At 47.7% G+C, this 15,448-nt stretch overlaps 1 long non-coding RNA gene and 1 other non-coding gene across 3 annotated transcripts in view; both read right to left on the bottom strand.

Annotated features, from left to right (window-relative positions):
* Positions 1-15,429, bottom strand: part of LOC117309090 (uncharacterized) — a 33,376-nt gene extending 17,947 nt beyond the window's left edge. For both annotated transcript variants that reach the window (XR_004523352.2, XR_004523353.2), the window contains exons 1-3: positions 15,191-15,429; positions 10,483-10,534; positions 9,987-10,119 (exon numbers count right to left, since the gene is read on the bottom strand). This is a non-coding gene — a long non-coding RNA (uncharacterized lncRNA). The remainder of the gene's footprint in view (positions 1-9,986; positions 10,120-10,482; positions 10,535-15,190) is intronic.
* Positions 14,345-14,451, bottom strand: LOC117309319 (U6 spliceosomal RNA). Its single transcript, XR_004523606.1, has one exon. It is a non-coding gene; the product is annotated as a U6 spliceosomal RNA (small nuclear RNA).
* Positions 15,430-15,448: the final 19 nt, after the last annotated feature.

The following is a 15,448-nucleotide window of genomic DNA, read 5'->3' as shown; positions in this document are numbered from 1 at the left end:
TTGGTTCCACTAAAACAAACCAAAAAACAAACCAAAACAAAACAAAATCCACCACTGAATTCCTTTCAACAATAATTTTCCCTAGAGCGTTTAAAATATACTACCAGGGTCCAATAAGGTTTTTTTCTGAAGTGTTTATTTCATGCTGGCAAAGGGAAACTATTATACAGAGGAAGCCTACAGAGAGGAAGAAATTAATGTGAACAATATGCAAATAAAAAGTCACAGTTGTCTGCAGTATGTGTTAAAGTAAGCATCCCTTTGGCTTTTAGCAGCCCATAACGGCAGCCTGCAGTAGGTAAAGAAATATTGTTTATTAACAGAGAATACGCCATTGAATTCAATAGATATAATAAATTTAAAATTAATTTTAAAATTAAATAAATTTAAAAACCAGTTTCATACTTGGACATTTAGGAGCGAAAAAGGAAGGAAAAATAGCAGAGAAAACAGAAAATGAGAAATTGGAAGAAAAGGAAAAAAAGCAGAGAACTTCAGAAAGACAAGGGAGCTTTCTTATGCTATAAAATCAGGATTTTGGTCAATCAGCTAACAGTGAATCTAAGAAGTCAGTTGTCTCAGGGAATCACCTTAAATTCATCCATACCGTGAGTATTTAATTGGACCTAACACATGCGTATACATTCTCCTTTGAGCATGGGCTGGCTGAAACAGGCCTGTGTATTTCCTTCTTTCTTTTTTTTTTTTTTAATTGAAGTATAGCTGACTTACAATGTTGTGTTAGTTTCCGGTATACAGCAAAGTGATCCGGTTACATTTATATTAATTCTTTTTCAGATTATTTTCCATTATAGGTTATTATAAGGTATTGAATATAGTTCCCTGTGCCAGATAGTAGGTCCGTGTTGTTTACCTATTTTAAATATAGTCGTGTGAATCTGTTAATCCCAAATCCCTGATTTATCCCTCCTCCCCCTTTCCTCTTTGGGAATCATAAGTTTGTTATGTCTGTGGGTCTATTTCTGTTTTGTAAATAAGTTCATTTGTTTCATTTTTTTACATTGCACATATAAGTGATATCATATGGTATTTGTCTTTCTCTGTCTGACTTAATTTAGTATGATAATCTCCAGGCCCATCCGTGTTGCTGCAAATGGCATTATTTCATTCTTTTTTATAAGCCTGGGTCTTTCTTCTCACATGGACCACATCTATAACTCTTCTGCTACAATTTCCCATTTCCTGTTCTTTATGGCAGCTGGAGAACCTAAAGATGCTTTCAAATCCATCCATGTGTACAACGAGGCCCCCCACCTGGGGCTCACAATTTCCTTCCATTTTCTCTGTCCCAGTTTCTACAGCTCATTTGATGTCAATTTCCTCAGTCACTGGCTTCAAGTTTTCCCAAGTTTCTTATCAGTTTTTATAGAGACAATATTCTTTCATTTTACCCTCACGTTTCCACAATTTCTGTAACACTTAATTGAATCAATTAGTGACAATAATAAACACAACTGCTATACACAAATTTGGGAGCAAACACAACTGACTCTACCTAAGCACAGAGGCCAAAGGTAGGGGGAGAAGTACATAGGTGGAGGGTTCAATGTGCTTGTGTGTTTCACAGAAGAAATGGGACAGGTACATTAATCTAGTGAGTCAATAAAGTGGAAGTTGGTTAAGAGAGCATCTTAAACAAATAAGTGTATAAAAATTAAAATTCGCTTAGACATTAGAAGCTAGAGGTGCCTTTTTTTTCTTTTTGGCCATGTTGTGTGGCATGCAGGATCCTAATTCCCCGACCAGGGATCAAACCCATGCCCCCCTGTAGTGGAAGCGCAGAGTCCCAGCCTCCCAACCACTGGACCACCAAGGAAGTCCCCAGAGGTGCCTGTTTTGCATTAGGTCATTTTAATCGATCATCCACTCATTCTTTCATTCAATAAATATTCCTTCCGTGACCTCACAATACTAGACATATTGCTGGCTACAGGCTGATTGGCAGGGTCGCTTTCATGCCCATTTTATTTTATTCTTTTTAATTAATTAATTTATTTATTTTTGGCTGCGTTGGGTCTTCATTGCTGTGCACGGGCTTTCTCTAGCTGTGGCGAGCAGGGGCTACTCTTTGTTGCAGTGCACAGGCTTCCCATTGTGGTGGCTTCTCTTGTTGCGGAGCGCGGGCTCTAGGCGCATGGGCTTCAGTAGTCGTGGCACGTGGGCTCAGTAGTTGCAGCACACGGGCTTAGTTGCTCCGCGGCATGTGGGATCTTCCTGGACCAGGGCTCAAACCCGTGTCCCCTGCATTGGCGGGCGGATTCTTAACCACTGCGCCACCAGGGAAGCCCCTGCCCATTTTATTGATGGGATGACTGAGGCTCAGCCATCTGTCCATTGCCACACACATGTAAGCACAAGTGCTGGGTCTCCTGGTTGTACATCCTCATGTGCTCCCTACCATGTAATGCTGTGGGTTCATATTTCCCTTCCCCTTAGGCCAGAAATTCAGGTTCTTATGACAGTATGAGGGAGAAAGCAGACAACTCTACTAGCCATTTTGGAAAATGACAGATAAATAGATTGAAAGCCAAATTGTCCCAGTGTTTGGAGTCAGAGGCTGACAGCAAACAGAAGGCACATCAGATGGGATTCTGAAGAGAATTTAAATACAGGACCATAGGGAGTTCCCTGGCAGTCCAATGGTTAGGACTCGGTGCTTTCACTCCCATGGCATGAGTTCAATCCCTGGTCAGGGAACTGAGATCCCGCAAGCCACATGGCACAAACAAAAATTAAAATTAAAATTAAATTAAAAAATAAATAAGGGACCATTTAGAGAATCGAGTTAGAAGAACCTACTGAAGTACCCAGGGCCAGCAAGAAAGGAGCTGTCACCACCCTGGGCCTGAAGACACAAATGCAGGAAAGAGCATTACTAGGGCCTGGGAGGCTAGAGCCTGGAAGAGGGATTGAAAAGATGCCTCCTTGGTCAAACTTTAGTCATGCTCTTCTGCTCCCTCTTCTCAACAAGGCCCTGACCACGGCCCCATCCTGTCTTTGGCTTGACTAGCCCAGTTTTAGCAAAGTATCCTGATAAGTCAGTTTAGGGAGAATCCCCTCACCCTTGATATCTGATCAAATTCCTCATCCCCCACCTTTGATATCTAAGCCCTTGGCCTGCCTTTAACAAGAATCCTATTAAGTCCATTTAGCAAGAATCTCCCAACCCTTGCTAGCTCCCCTTAGTAATTTTCCATCCACTGACCCCGACTCTGCTATAAACCCTTAGCTGTCTCTGTTATATTCAGAGGTGAGCTTGAATTCTCTCCCCTGTTGCAGTAGTCCTGAATAAAGTTTATCTTGCATCTTTAGCTAGTGTCAGAACAGTTTCTCTTTAACAGGATTGCCAGGCAGGAGCTGTGGTCACTGAAGCCACTGACAGAGCCTCAGCCCAAAGCAGGGGGCGGGCAGCGAAAGAAATGCCCCCACCTCTCTGCTCCTGCACTCCAGTCTCCAGCTGGTGCCTCCCACTGGCTGACCCCAACAGGAAGTCATAGGGGTGGGAGCCTAGGTGATGCCCTTCATTAAGGTCAGACTTCCAGGATAGAGAGAAAGTATGAATGAAAGAAAGAATGAATGAGTCTGGGGAGCAAGCAAATAGAGAATAATCAGCCCACCTCGTTTGTCAATGGGTGGCATAACTGACATTGTCAGAATTCTTTCTCCCATTACAATGTTAAGAACTCTCCGAGACTGACCCAAGAGGAAGGGGCAGGGGAGGACAGGCCAGCCAGAGCAGTATTGGTGCCAGCCCACCAAGGTGGTCAGAGGGAGTGGGTAGGGGCAGGGAACCAATATGCAGACCCAGGCCTGCCAAATCTCTGGATGCTCAGACGGTGACACTTAGACCAGAAAGGGGACTTTGCAAGGGATTGAAGGTCAACAGGCAGACAAGGTTGTGGCAGAGACAACTATGCAGTCCCCATCCTGATTTAAGAGAGTAAGGGGGAAGTGTGGACTATGGTCTTCAATCTGCTAGATGAGAAATTGTCACTGGTGAAGCGCTCACTCTTCAGATCCTCTCTCCCCACCTCTAACTCATCTCACTACAGCCAGCAGTTCTGCCCAAGCCTTGCCGATTTTGTGCAAAAGCAAAATGACGGGGACCCCCCCCACCGACACACACAGGACCAAGTTACATCTTCAATCCCCAGACTTCACAGACACCATGGCATGAAATACCACAAAGCCCTCTAGGGACTCACACTGCACGACCCAGAAGTTGGCGGTGGGGTTAACTCCCATGGGCTACCCTTGACAGTGGCGGTGCAGGAACCAATAAACAAATGGGTGCCCTTCCATCACCTGGGTGGACGATTCTGAAGTGCATTTCCCCAAGAAGTCCCATGGGATTGACTACACAGTCACCCCAGCATTGGGCAAATTGAGGGTACATCCTTGGACCAACAACCTCTGATCCCCTGTTCCAAACCCCCATCCTGAATTCCTGCTTCCTGGATTCACATGTATTACATAACTTGGAAAAGAAAAATATGAAACTTTCCAGTTGAGCTCAGCCTTCCCGGAACTAACAGCACGGGAATGGCCTGGCCTCGAGGACAGAGACGCATAATCCAAGATTCTCAGTCAACAGATATGTCTTCATCCCTGAAATGCTGCCACTTTTGAGACTGAGGGATTAAAGCATGAAGACTCTGCATTAGTAAGGACTCAGATGTTGTGAGTGAGAAAAACAGAAACCACACCAGCTTAAGTCAATAGTTTTGGGGGAAAAAAGATGGGGAATTTACTGGAACAAGTAACCATCTATAAGTACAATGGGACCAGGAATTCAACGTCATCATCTTCATCCTCTCTCTCACTCTCTCTCTCCCATCTCTCAGTTCTGTTCCCCTGCGTGTCGGCCACATTCGCTTCTATTGCAAATGAGCTACTTCCACGCGGACTTTGAGTTTACAACCCCACCCCCACCCCCCCAGTTAGTGACAGAAAGTAGAACTACTCTCACCCAGCAACTGTATAAAAATCCCAGAGAAAGATTCTGATTGGTCCTGCTTGGATGACCTGTCCACTCCTTGAGCCAGTCACTGTAGCCGAGGAATCGGCTACCATGATTGGCTAGACATGGATCACGTGCCCACACTAGTGGGTGGGGCTGTGTGGGGTTCTCGGATCGGCATCTTCAACAGAAGCTTTTGGAAAGGACTTTGGGGAGGAATAGTTCCGTAAAGGAAGGTACGGCAGATGCTGTTGGCGTTCCATCCATATTCCTCAGGCCTTACTTCCCCAGCGGTATACCAGTATTTGCAGCTCTGGGTCTGAGGGCTTTGCCCCCGATTCATAGAAAATGTTCTGCCCACTGGCCCAGCAGGTTGCGAACGCAGGCTGATTAACGCCCACAAAGAGCTGTCAGCCAATATGCAGCAGGAATGATGAGCAAATACCCCATCTGCCCCACCTCTTGTGTAGAAAAGCTCTAAGGTGTGTGTTTTCTGTTATTTCCAAGAGTTACCTCTAAAGTTCCAGCTTGACCTGCACTGTTAGGACCTCTTCCCTTCCCTGTCTCCCTACCCCCGCCCCCATGACTGTTTCTTGCACTCTCCAAATTAGCTACTTGAACCTGAATTCTAGCCTCAGGGTCTGCTTTTGGGGGAACCCAGACAAAGGAGAAAAGGATTGGGAGGGGACAAGGGCTATTGTTTCAGGAGGAGGAGAAGAAAAAAAGGGCAGCTGTCACCAATAGCCCTGCCCCTTCTTGCACTTGTTCATCTGTGGCACCTTAGGTCAGGTTTCTAAGATGCAGAACCTGTGACCTGGATTCTCATGCAGTGGTTTATTGAGTGAGAGTTTGCCGGAGAAGCAGCTAAGGAAGAAGCACAGCGCAGCGAGAAAGCCCGACGAAGGGGGGGTCTCCGGGGGGAAACTAGCCTTAGCGTGATCCCAGAGGAGCCCTGGAGCATGAACAGAACCACAAAACTGTCCTCTCTACCTTGAGGCAAGAGCCAGACCTTGACACCTTGCTATTATTGATCAGCCACTGGCTGCAGGCTGCCCTTGGGCGGGGGCGGGGTGGGGGGGGCGCTGAAAACTTCCAGGCTGTCCAGGGCAGGTGAGATCTGCGCAAGGCTTCAGCAGCATCCTCTGCTTGTGGATTATTACGGGTTATAGGGAAAAGGAGCCTCAAGGCTGCTGAAACTTTTGACACAGACAATATATGCTGAGCGTAACAAAGAATTAGGATACAAGAGCTTCGCCTTCCCGAAGTTCATGGTGTGCTTGTGGAATTTAAAATAACACTACCTCCAGATGCAAACTATTATATATAGAATGGATAAACAACAAGGTCCTACTGTATAGCACAGGGAACTATATTCAATATCCTGTGACAAACCGTAATGGAAAAGAATATAAAAAAGAATGTATACATACATATAACTGAATCACTTTGCTGTACAGCAGAAATTAACACAACATTGTAAATCAACTGTACTTCAAAAATAAATTAAAATAAAGCTACTTCATCCACCCTTGCCAGGCATCCAGCTCATTGCCGAAGGGTATCTGTCCTCGTGGTGTCCAGTCTCCTCCTGTCGACCCCATTTCCTGCTGTTTCCCTGCAAGCACCCCATGTTCCAGCCAGCCCGGGTTCTTCCTCGACTGTCCACTGCTTCACGCCTCTGGGCCTTTGCACATGCCATTCCCTCTGCCTGGGATGCCCTCTCCTCTCTCATCTGCTTGGGAGGTCCAACTTACCCTTTCAAACATAGCTCAAATGTCATTCCCCACAGTTATATGTCATGAGCAGAAAAGCTTTATCCCAGAGGTGCCAGGAAAGTTTAGCATTTGAAAAAATTTTTCATTCCTGGAATGAACCAGGCCAACAGAGTAAAAGAGAAAAATCTCTGGGGACCTGGAGATGTGCATGTGGATGACAGCAGCAGTGAGCCAGTATCGCACCGCAGGCATCATGCTAAGCCATGGAGGGGGAGGTGGAAAGGCTCTGCTGGAAACTTCATTTCACAGAGGAGGAAAGCAGGGCACAGAGAGGCTGGGTAATTTGCCTAAGGTCACACAGCTGGTAAGTGGTAGAAGCAAGAGTTGAACTGAGACATCATCACACCACATGTCGTTACCACATGTCATACTGAATGATTGAGTGAAGGCAACGAGCAGAACCAAAATGATGGGCGATCCAGAGAGAAGACAGCGCTGCTGAGTCAGGTCGGGCTGTTCAGGTCACTCCTTGCAGTGGGGGAGAGCGGGAGCTAGGACAGGCAGTTCAAAGGATGGAGAAGGATGCAACCCTTCCTGTGGAGCAGACTCCCAGGGACCCAGTGTTCTTCCTGCCCTGGGTCCCCACGGCCGAGGGCCAACCTCCACCCTCCACCTTATCTCACTATATTACAATTGCAAGTTCACGCGTCTCTCTCCCACTTTGGATATGGGGCCGGGTTTCACGCAGCCCTTTTTGGCCAGGACCATTTGTCCGGCCTGGAGACAATCCATTTTTCTTGAATAAAGGAGAGGAACGGTACTCAAGACTCCAGGAGCCCTAGTGAGAACACGGCCAGACGCCACTCCAAGAGACAGCAAAGCAAGAAGCCAGTTACTGCCAAGTGGTCAAAGCAGGACCAGCTGCTTGGCTGACAAGGTACCGACCAGGCAGTTGCTCTTTCCCCTAAGAAGGGTCAGGCCTGTGCCTGGAGTCTGAGCTTGAACTCTACAGACAGAACCTAAGGATTGTGGGGGCCATGCAGCTCATAGGAGAACCTGGAGGTGATGTTGGAGAGGATGTGCCTGAGAGCGTTGCTCCACGCCGTTCCTAGAATCCCATTGGTACCTCTGGGCTCAGGGGGAAAGTGCTGTGATGGATTAGTGATGTCTGCCATGGGTACTGGATGGGAAGTGGAGGCGTACTTGTTATGTGTTTACCACCCAAGTAGTAGCAGGGCTGTGGGAGAAGGGAGCTGGGCAGATTACTAGTAATAATCATGACTAACATTTCTTAAGCACTTAGAATGTGCCAGGCACCATGTTAAATGCTTTTCCTGCTCTATTTCATTTAATCTTCAAACCAACTCTTGGAGAAGAGTACTCTGGTCCCTCCTCTATGTCAGCTCCATGAGAGTCATGATTTTATTTATCTGTGTTTAGCGCTATATCCCCAGCACCTAAAAGAGTACCTGACCCATGGCCAGCACTCAATAAGTATTTGCTGTTGAGTAGATGAATTCCCATTTTGCAGATAAAGAAACCGAGGCCCAGAGAGATAACCTGCTCAAAGTCATGCAGTTAGCAAGAACTGCTCTAGGGCAGTGTCTCTGGAATATTGTGAGGCAATGGAATTGTTCTATAATCTGTGCTGTCTCATATGGGCGCCACTAGCTGCAGGTGGCTGGTGAGGATGTGACTTGGGGCTCAGGCAACTGAAAAAGCGAATTATAAATTCTGTGCAATTTTAACTAACTGAAATGGAAATGGTCACAGGCGGCTGATGGTGACCATTTTGCCTAGCACAGCTCTAGAGCTTGAAGGCTTGACCACCCTAGACACCTGGCCCAGGTTCCCCAAGTCAAACACGATAACACCGAGACTTTTCCAATTGTAATTCCATCGGGGAGGGCAAGGGGTGTAATCAGTGAAGGAATCTCCAAGGAATTGCATTTGTGCTCCTCTGGCCACACAATTCTGGGAAGGCTTTTATCCATGTGCCTAGTTTTACACATGAGAGGTCTGAAGATTCCAGAGGAGACATGGCTCGGTCAGGGTTACCTGCTGACCTTGGACCTCAGCCAGGTTTGCAACCCTGAAATGCCAAGCGCTTCATTTTCACAGTTGGCAAACAGGGAAGCATGTGCCTGGTCTGGTGAACCATGGCAGAGTCAGGCTGTGGGCAATGTCAGCTTAGTTAGGGACCTCAGCGATAAGTGACAAGCAGTTCTGACCAGACGGGCCCCAAGATGGAGCCAGCTCCCAGAGAAGCCGTGACATACAGGGAGCTTCCTGTACATTCTGTGCCTGGTACCTGCCTCCCGTCCTGCCTTCTCTCTTCCTTTCTTTTTTTTTTTTTTTTTTTTTTGTGGTACGCGGGCCTCTCACCGTTGTGGCCTCTCCCGCTGCAGAGCAGAAGCTCACGGGCCCAGCCGCTCCACGGCATGTGGGATCCCACAGACCAGGGCACGAACCCGTGTCCCCTGCATCGGCAAGCGGACTTTCAACCACTGCGCCACCAGGGAAGCCCTCTCTTCCTTTCTTGAGGGCTAGTATCTTCCTTTCCCTCTGGTCACAACACAATAACGTGATCTTGAGAACATGCCTGAAGCTGATGAATGAATGCTAAGGTGTCAATGGCTAATAGAAAAGAGCCCATTCTGGGGACTTCCCTGGCGGTCCAGTGGTTAAGACTCTACCCTTCCAATCCAGGGGGTGACCCCTGGTCGGGGAACTAAGATCCCACATGCTGTGCAGAGTGGCCATTAAAAAAGAAAAAAACGAGTCAATTTTCAAATGATATCTATGTTAACAGGAAACAAGGGCTTCAGCCAGAGAAGAGTCCTCTAATCGGTAGACAGTCAGGCATCGTCAGCAAAAGCTCAAATTTATGCAGCTTTATGCATGGGGTACTGTTGGAAGTGGTCAGCATGTAGTAATCCGTTTATTATTATTCATTCACTCACTCATTCATCATGTATTCATTCGTCAACACCATGACAGGGACAAAGGCTTCCCCATTTGGAGATGGGAAACTGAGGCATGGTGTAGCCGGTCCAGTTCACACAGCCGGGGAGTAGCCAGGCCGGGGCTCAAATCCAGGGAGAGCTGGGGAGAAAAGCCTTGGGGAGACGGAAGGAGGAAACAGCAAGTACCAACTCAGGGGAGGTCCTTTCTCTTTTAATCTGAGATTTTAGGGACGACCGAGGCCTGGGCCCACATTCCCACTGTGGCTCTACCCATTCGCTGGTCTGTTGCTTCTTAGCCTCCAGTCTAAACAGTTACAAACTTACCAGAGTGATTGAGCCAAGAATTCCGCTTGCCAGCGTGATCCCGGGTGGCCCCTAGGCTGACTCGTTTATGCTGGGCTGCGATTTTTCTACATTACTCAGGCTTTGGGAGGGAAGCTGGGCCACGGACAAACCTCTGGTGAGAAGAACAGTTTTCAGAGAGCTGGCCCCGCCTCCTCCTTCTCCCCTCCCCCTCCCCTCCCTGGAGGGCGAGGGCTGCAGCTGCAAGCAGCAGTGCTCACGGGGCCTCCCCCCCAGCCTCCCCCCTCCAGCCCCCCCCAACCAGGCCCAGCTGTTCCGGGGACCCAGCTGACAGCTCGCTGACACTTCTCCCTGCCTCCCCTTAGGACCAGCTACAACCTCCTGAGCAACAGGAAGGTCAGAGCCAAGAAGGTAATTTGAAAGAAAAGCAGCTTGCAGCCCTTCCAGGCTGGGTAACAGGGTAACTGGGCGCTGGCACACAATGGCCTGGGTTCCTCATCCCGGTTCCCGCACTTACCAGCTGTGTGATACTAGCGCCAGCCGATCGTTCAGAGCCTCGGTTTCCTCATCTGTAAAGTGGGAATAACAGTAGCATGGACCCGCAAGGTACCAAGAGGATTCCACGGGTGGTGGAGAGAGTGCTTAGCATGGGGCCTGTGCGCTACCCACAGTCAGCCTCGGCCCCTCCCCCTCCCTCCTTTTGTTATTCTGTGTGTCCATGGGATGCACGTCTGTACTAGGGTGTTCCGCTGAGGCTTGGAGAATGAACATAACATTAGCCTCAAGGGTTCTTTGGTGACAGTCCCAACTGTTCCATCTAGGGCCAGCAGACACACAGGGCCCCGCACTCAGAAAGGCCCCGCACTGGAGGTTTAATGCTCTATGATTGTTGTCTGGAAATTCTTAATAATTTTATCTTTTGATGTTGTATTTTGTAAGCAAAGCCAAATGGGACAACGGAGCATGCTCTGGGGGACTTGGAACCTCGTTCACAGGCTCCATCTCCCCTCACCCTGCCCCCCAGGACCATTTGTTTCTTTTTTTCTTTTCTTTTCTTTTTTCTTGTTTTAATATAATTTTGTTTACTTATTTTTGGCTGTGTTGGGTCTTTGTTGCTGCACACGGGCTTTCTCTAGTTGCGGGGAGCGGGGGCTACTCTTCATTGCGGTGCGCGGGCTTCTCATTGCGGTGGCTTCTCTTGTTGCAGAGCACGGGCTCTAGGCATGCAGGCTTCAGTAGTTGTGGCACACGGGCTCAGTAGTTGTGGCTCGCAAACTCTAGAGCGCAGGCTCAGTAGTTGTGGCGCATTGGCTTAGTTGCTCTGCAGCATGTGGGATCTTCCTGGACCAGGGCTCGAATCCGTGTCCCCTGCATTGGTAGACGGATTCTTAACCACTGCGCCACCGGGGAAGCCCCTGTTTCTTTTTATAATTGAAGTATAGTTGATTTACAGTGTCGTGTTAATTTCAGGTGTACTACATAATGATTCAGTTATACATATATAATGTATTTATTCTTGTTCAGATTCTTTTCCCTTTTAGGTTATTAGAAAATATGGAGTATAGTTCCTTGTGCTACACAGTAGGTCCTTGTTGGTTATCTGTTTCATACATAGTCCAGGACAGTTCCTGACCAGGCATCTTTGCCCCTGCCTGGCAATCACTGTCACCCATCAGGGGCCTGGGTACCACAAGAAGGCTTGGGGCAGCCTCTGCCCTGCCCAACAGCTCACATGGCCCTAGGTGCCTGTGAGGGTCTGTCTGCACAAGTCCCACAAGTGCCCCTGTGTCCAAAGGAGAAAGGGGTGAAACAGCCAATAAAAAGCTCCACAACGGGTCGTGGCAGAGACTGCAGAAGAAAGGAAAAAGCTGTTTTATTGCTTTATGAACAACCAGGGAACCACCTGGCCCCAGTTCCACTTGATGGGGCTGAATCTCAAAAATGATGGGGTGCTGAGCCACTGACTAGGGGTACTTCCCAAGACAGCCTTTGTGGGGAGGTCACAGCCTTCCAAACAGGCGCTCCTCTGACCCAGCAACTTCATTTTACCATCAGGCGTGGGTGCAAGAATGTTCACCTGTGTTATTATAATATTGAAGCCAGCTGGGTGCCCCAAAATGAGGGAGGGTCAAGTTCACAATCCAATAGAAGAGAACTTATTGACATGTGAAAAGCTCGTGATATTTGCAAAAGTGTGTGGGGGGCAGTTTCCAAAGAGCCTGCGCCACATGGAGTCACATGCATGGATGCGTGGGGAACACTGGGCCGATCTACACTTAAGTACTGACAGCTGTTCTCCTCGGGTGGGTAATGTTTTCCCATTTGTGCTTGTCTGTGTATTCCAAGTTCTCTGCATGGAGCGTGCCTCACTTTTATCATGACACAAAGGCAGGATGGTGCAGAAGACAAGGTTAGGCCTGCAGACTGCGGTGCTCAGTTCTGACCAAATTCAGAACCCAAACAAGTCTGATCGTTGAAATTTGAATATTGGGAAAAACTCATCTTTTCTAAGCCAGGTTGTCTCTGGCATGGGAACAAATACACACAGGACTGCCGAGGTTCCAAGCCCAGCTCTGCTCCTTACGAGTTCTGTGAACTTGGGCACAGAGTTAACTTTTCCAGGCCTCAGTTTCCCCTTCTGTAAACAGAGAAAGTAAACAGTACCTCCCTCAAAGAGTCCAGGAGATGAGATGAGTGAATATGTACAGGGAGCTCAGAGCAACGTGTAGCACATGTGAGCTGTACAGGGGTTGTGGTGGTAGTGGTGATATTATTGTGAAAAACTACATAAGGGGAAAATACGGAGAGACAACAGTTTTAATAATTATTTTTGGACAGTGCAGGAGTGAGTGGTTTATTTTTCCTTTCAGACTTTTCCGTATTTTCCAAATTAACTTAAACATGCGTGACTTTTCTAATTTGAGAGAAAATGAGACGTAAAGGAAAAAAAAGTGAAAGGATGGTTCACCAGGTGGTGATAAGGAAAACAGCACAAAGTCAGCTTAGCCAAGCCTGCACGTGTTTCAGGTCAGTGTCACGTGGGGATTCCTGAGCCTGTCCCAGGCGCTTACTACAGGCAGTCCCTTCAGTTTGTACATCTTCTCATTCATATAGAACCCATCACCAGGAAGACAGACATCCATGCCAAGTTATAGGCTGCTAAAATATCTAGGGACTTCCCTCAAGGTCTAGTGGTTAGGACTCCGTGCTTCCACTGCAGGGAGCATGGGTTCTGAGATCCCTGGTCAGGGAACTAAGATCCCGCATGCCATGTGGCACGGCCAAAATAAATAAATACATACAATAAAAAATCTATAGCTAAATCTCTCTAGATAGATAGATCCATGTATGCGTAGACAGATCCATATATACCTTTATACCTACCTGTCCTTATCCATATCTTTCTATATAGAATCTTTAAGTATAGCTATAAAAAAGAATACATCCCACCCATAGCACTCTGAATATATCCCTAACACAGGACTGACCCGGATACAGTAATTGCTCATTTATTTGTTTGTCTCCCTCCCTAAAATCCTTGAAACTATCTTCTTTCTAACCCTGGCAACTACCACAGTGCCTGGCACATAGTAGGAATTCCCTAAAAGTCTGCTGAATGAATTAATGAATGAAGAAGTACATGAATTCATGTAATAGTGGAGATTTGCACATCAAGATACAGACATAGAACAAGATGTGAGATTAGCTTTGTTGGGGTGTGAGATTAGCTTTGTTGCTCAAGGAGGGGTCAAAGATGGGCAAGTAAGGCTTTAAAGAGATACCTAAGGGCTTCCGTGGTGGCGCAGTGGTTAAGAATCCGCCTTCCAATGCAGGGGACACGGGTTCGAACCCTGGTCTGGGCAGATCCCACATGCCGCGGAGCAACTAAGCCCGTGCGCCGCAATCACTGAGCCTGCGCTCTGGAGCCCGCGAGCCACAACTACAGAACCCGTGTGCCCCAGCTACTGAAGCCTGTGCGCCTAGAGCCCGTGCTCAGCAACAAGAGAAGCCACCAGAGTGAGAAGCCCGCGCCCCGCAACGAAGAGTAGCCCCCGCTTGCCGCAACTGGAGAAAGCCCACGCGCAGCAACAAAGATCCAATGCAGCCAAAAATAAATAAATTTTTTTTTTTTAAAGAAAAAGGTACCTCCCTGTACCACGAAGAGAGCATTCTTTATTAAAAAAAAAAAAAAAAAAAAAGACGCTCTCAATCCTTCCCAGAGAAGGCAGGGAATAGAAAAGCGAGGACACAGAGAAGTTTTTTTGTTTGGTTTTGCTTTTGTAACAGCTTTATTTATTTTTTTAACATCTTTATTGGAGTATAATTGCTCTACAACGGTGTGTTAGTTTCTGCTTTATAACAAAGTGAATCAACCATACAAAAATATGGAACGCTTCGCGAGTTTGTGTGTCATCCTCGTGCAGGGGCCATGCTAATATTTTCTGTATCGTTCCAATTTTAGTATATGTGCTGCCGAAGCGAACACTACAGCTTTACTGAGATACAGCTCATACCATATATTTTTTCTGGTTCTGGCGGCGCCGCGCGGCTTGTAGGATCTTAGTTCCTTGACCAGGGATTGAACCCAGGCCACAGCAGTGAAAACGCCACGTCCTAACCACTGGACTGCCAGGGAAATCCCAAATTCACCCTTTTGAATTGTACATTTCAATGGTATTTTCCGTATATTCAGAGTTGCGCAATCATCAATACCACCTAATTTCAGAACATTTTTATCACCCTCCCCCCCACAAATCTCTTAACAGCCACCCACTCCACTTACCCCCAACTGGTTAGCCCTGGGTAACCACTAAGCTTTCTGTCTCTATGGACTTGCCAGTTCTGGACACTTCATATAAATGGACTCATACAATATGTGTCCTTCTGGGTCTGACTTATTTCACTTAGCATAATGTTTTCAAGGTTTATCCAAGCTGTAGCATCAGTTTGACAAGGATAGATCCGTGATGGTTAAACTCATTCATTCCTCGAAAATTTATTGAGCGGCTACTAGGTGCCAGCCTTGGGGGCACAGCCAGGAATAAAACCGACAGTAAACCCTGCCCTGGAGGGTTTCTAGTCGGGGAGAGAGACAATAAGTCAAATGAACAAGGAAATGATTCAGAAGATTAGACGGTGGTAAAAGCTAAGTGAAGCGGAAAGCTGGAAACGGGGTTAGGAGAGAGGGATGGTGACTTTAATCACGGGGTCAGCGAAGGACTCACCGTAGGGTGAACGCAGAGGCCGACCGAGCTAAGGCTGGGAAGGAGGTGAGGGTGCGAAGGTGCCACCGCGATGGCCCCTCCCAGCACTCCGGTCCCCCAGGCCCGGGACCATGCCTGTCCCTCCACGCCGTGTCCCCGCGCCTAAGACGGCGGGCGACACCCAGTAGGCATTTCACGGTGCGTGACTGTGAGTGGCCCGCCTGGGTCACAAGCGAGTCCTGCGGCGGGGTGGACAGCTGGGCGAGGCTGGGCGAGGAC

This window comes from Tursiops truncatus, chromosome 19, assembly GCF_011762595.2.
Source record: "Tursiops truncatus isolate mTurTru1 chromosome 19, mTurTru1.mat.Y, whole genome shotgun sequence".
In the NCBI taxonomy this organism is placed as follows: Eukaryota; Metazoa; Chordata; class Mammalia; order Artiodactyla; family Delphinidae; genus Tursiops; species Tursiops truncatus.
This window is presented reverse-complemented; position numbering and strand designations above follow the sequence as displayed.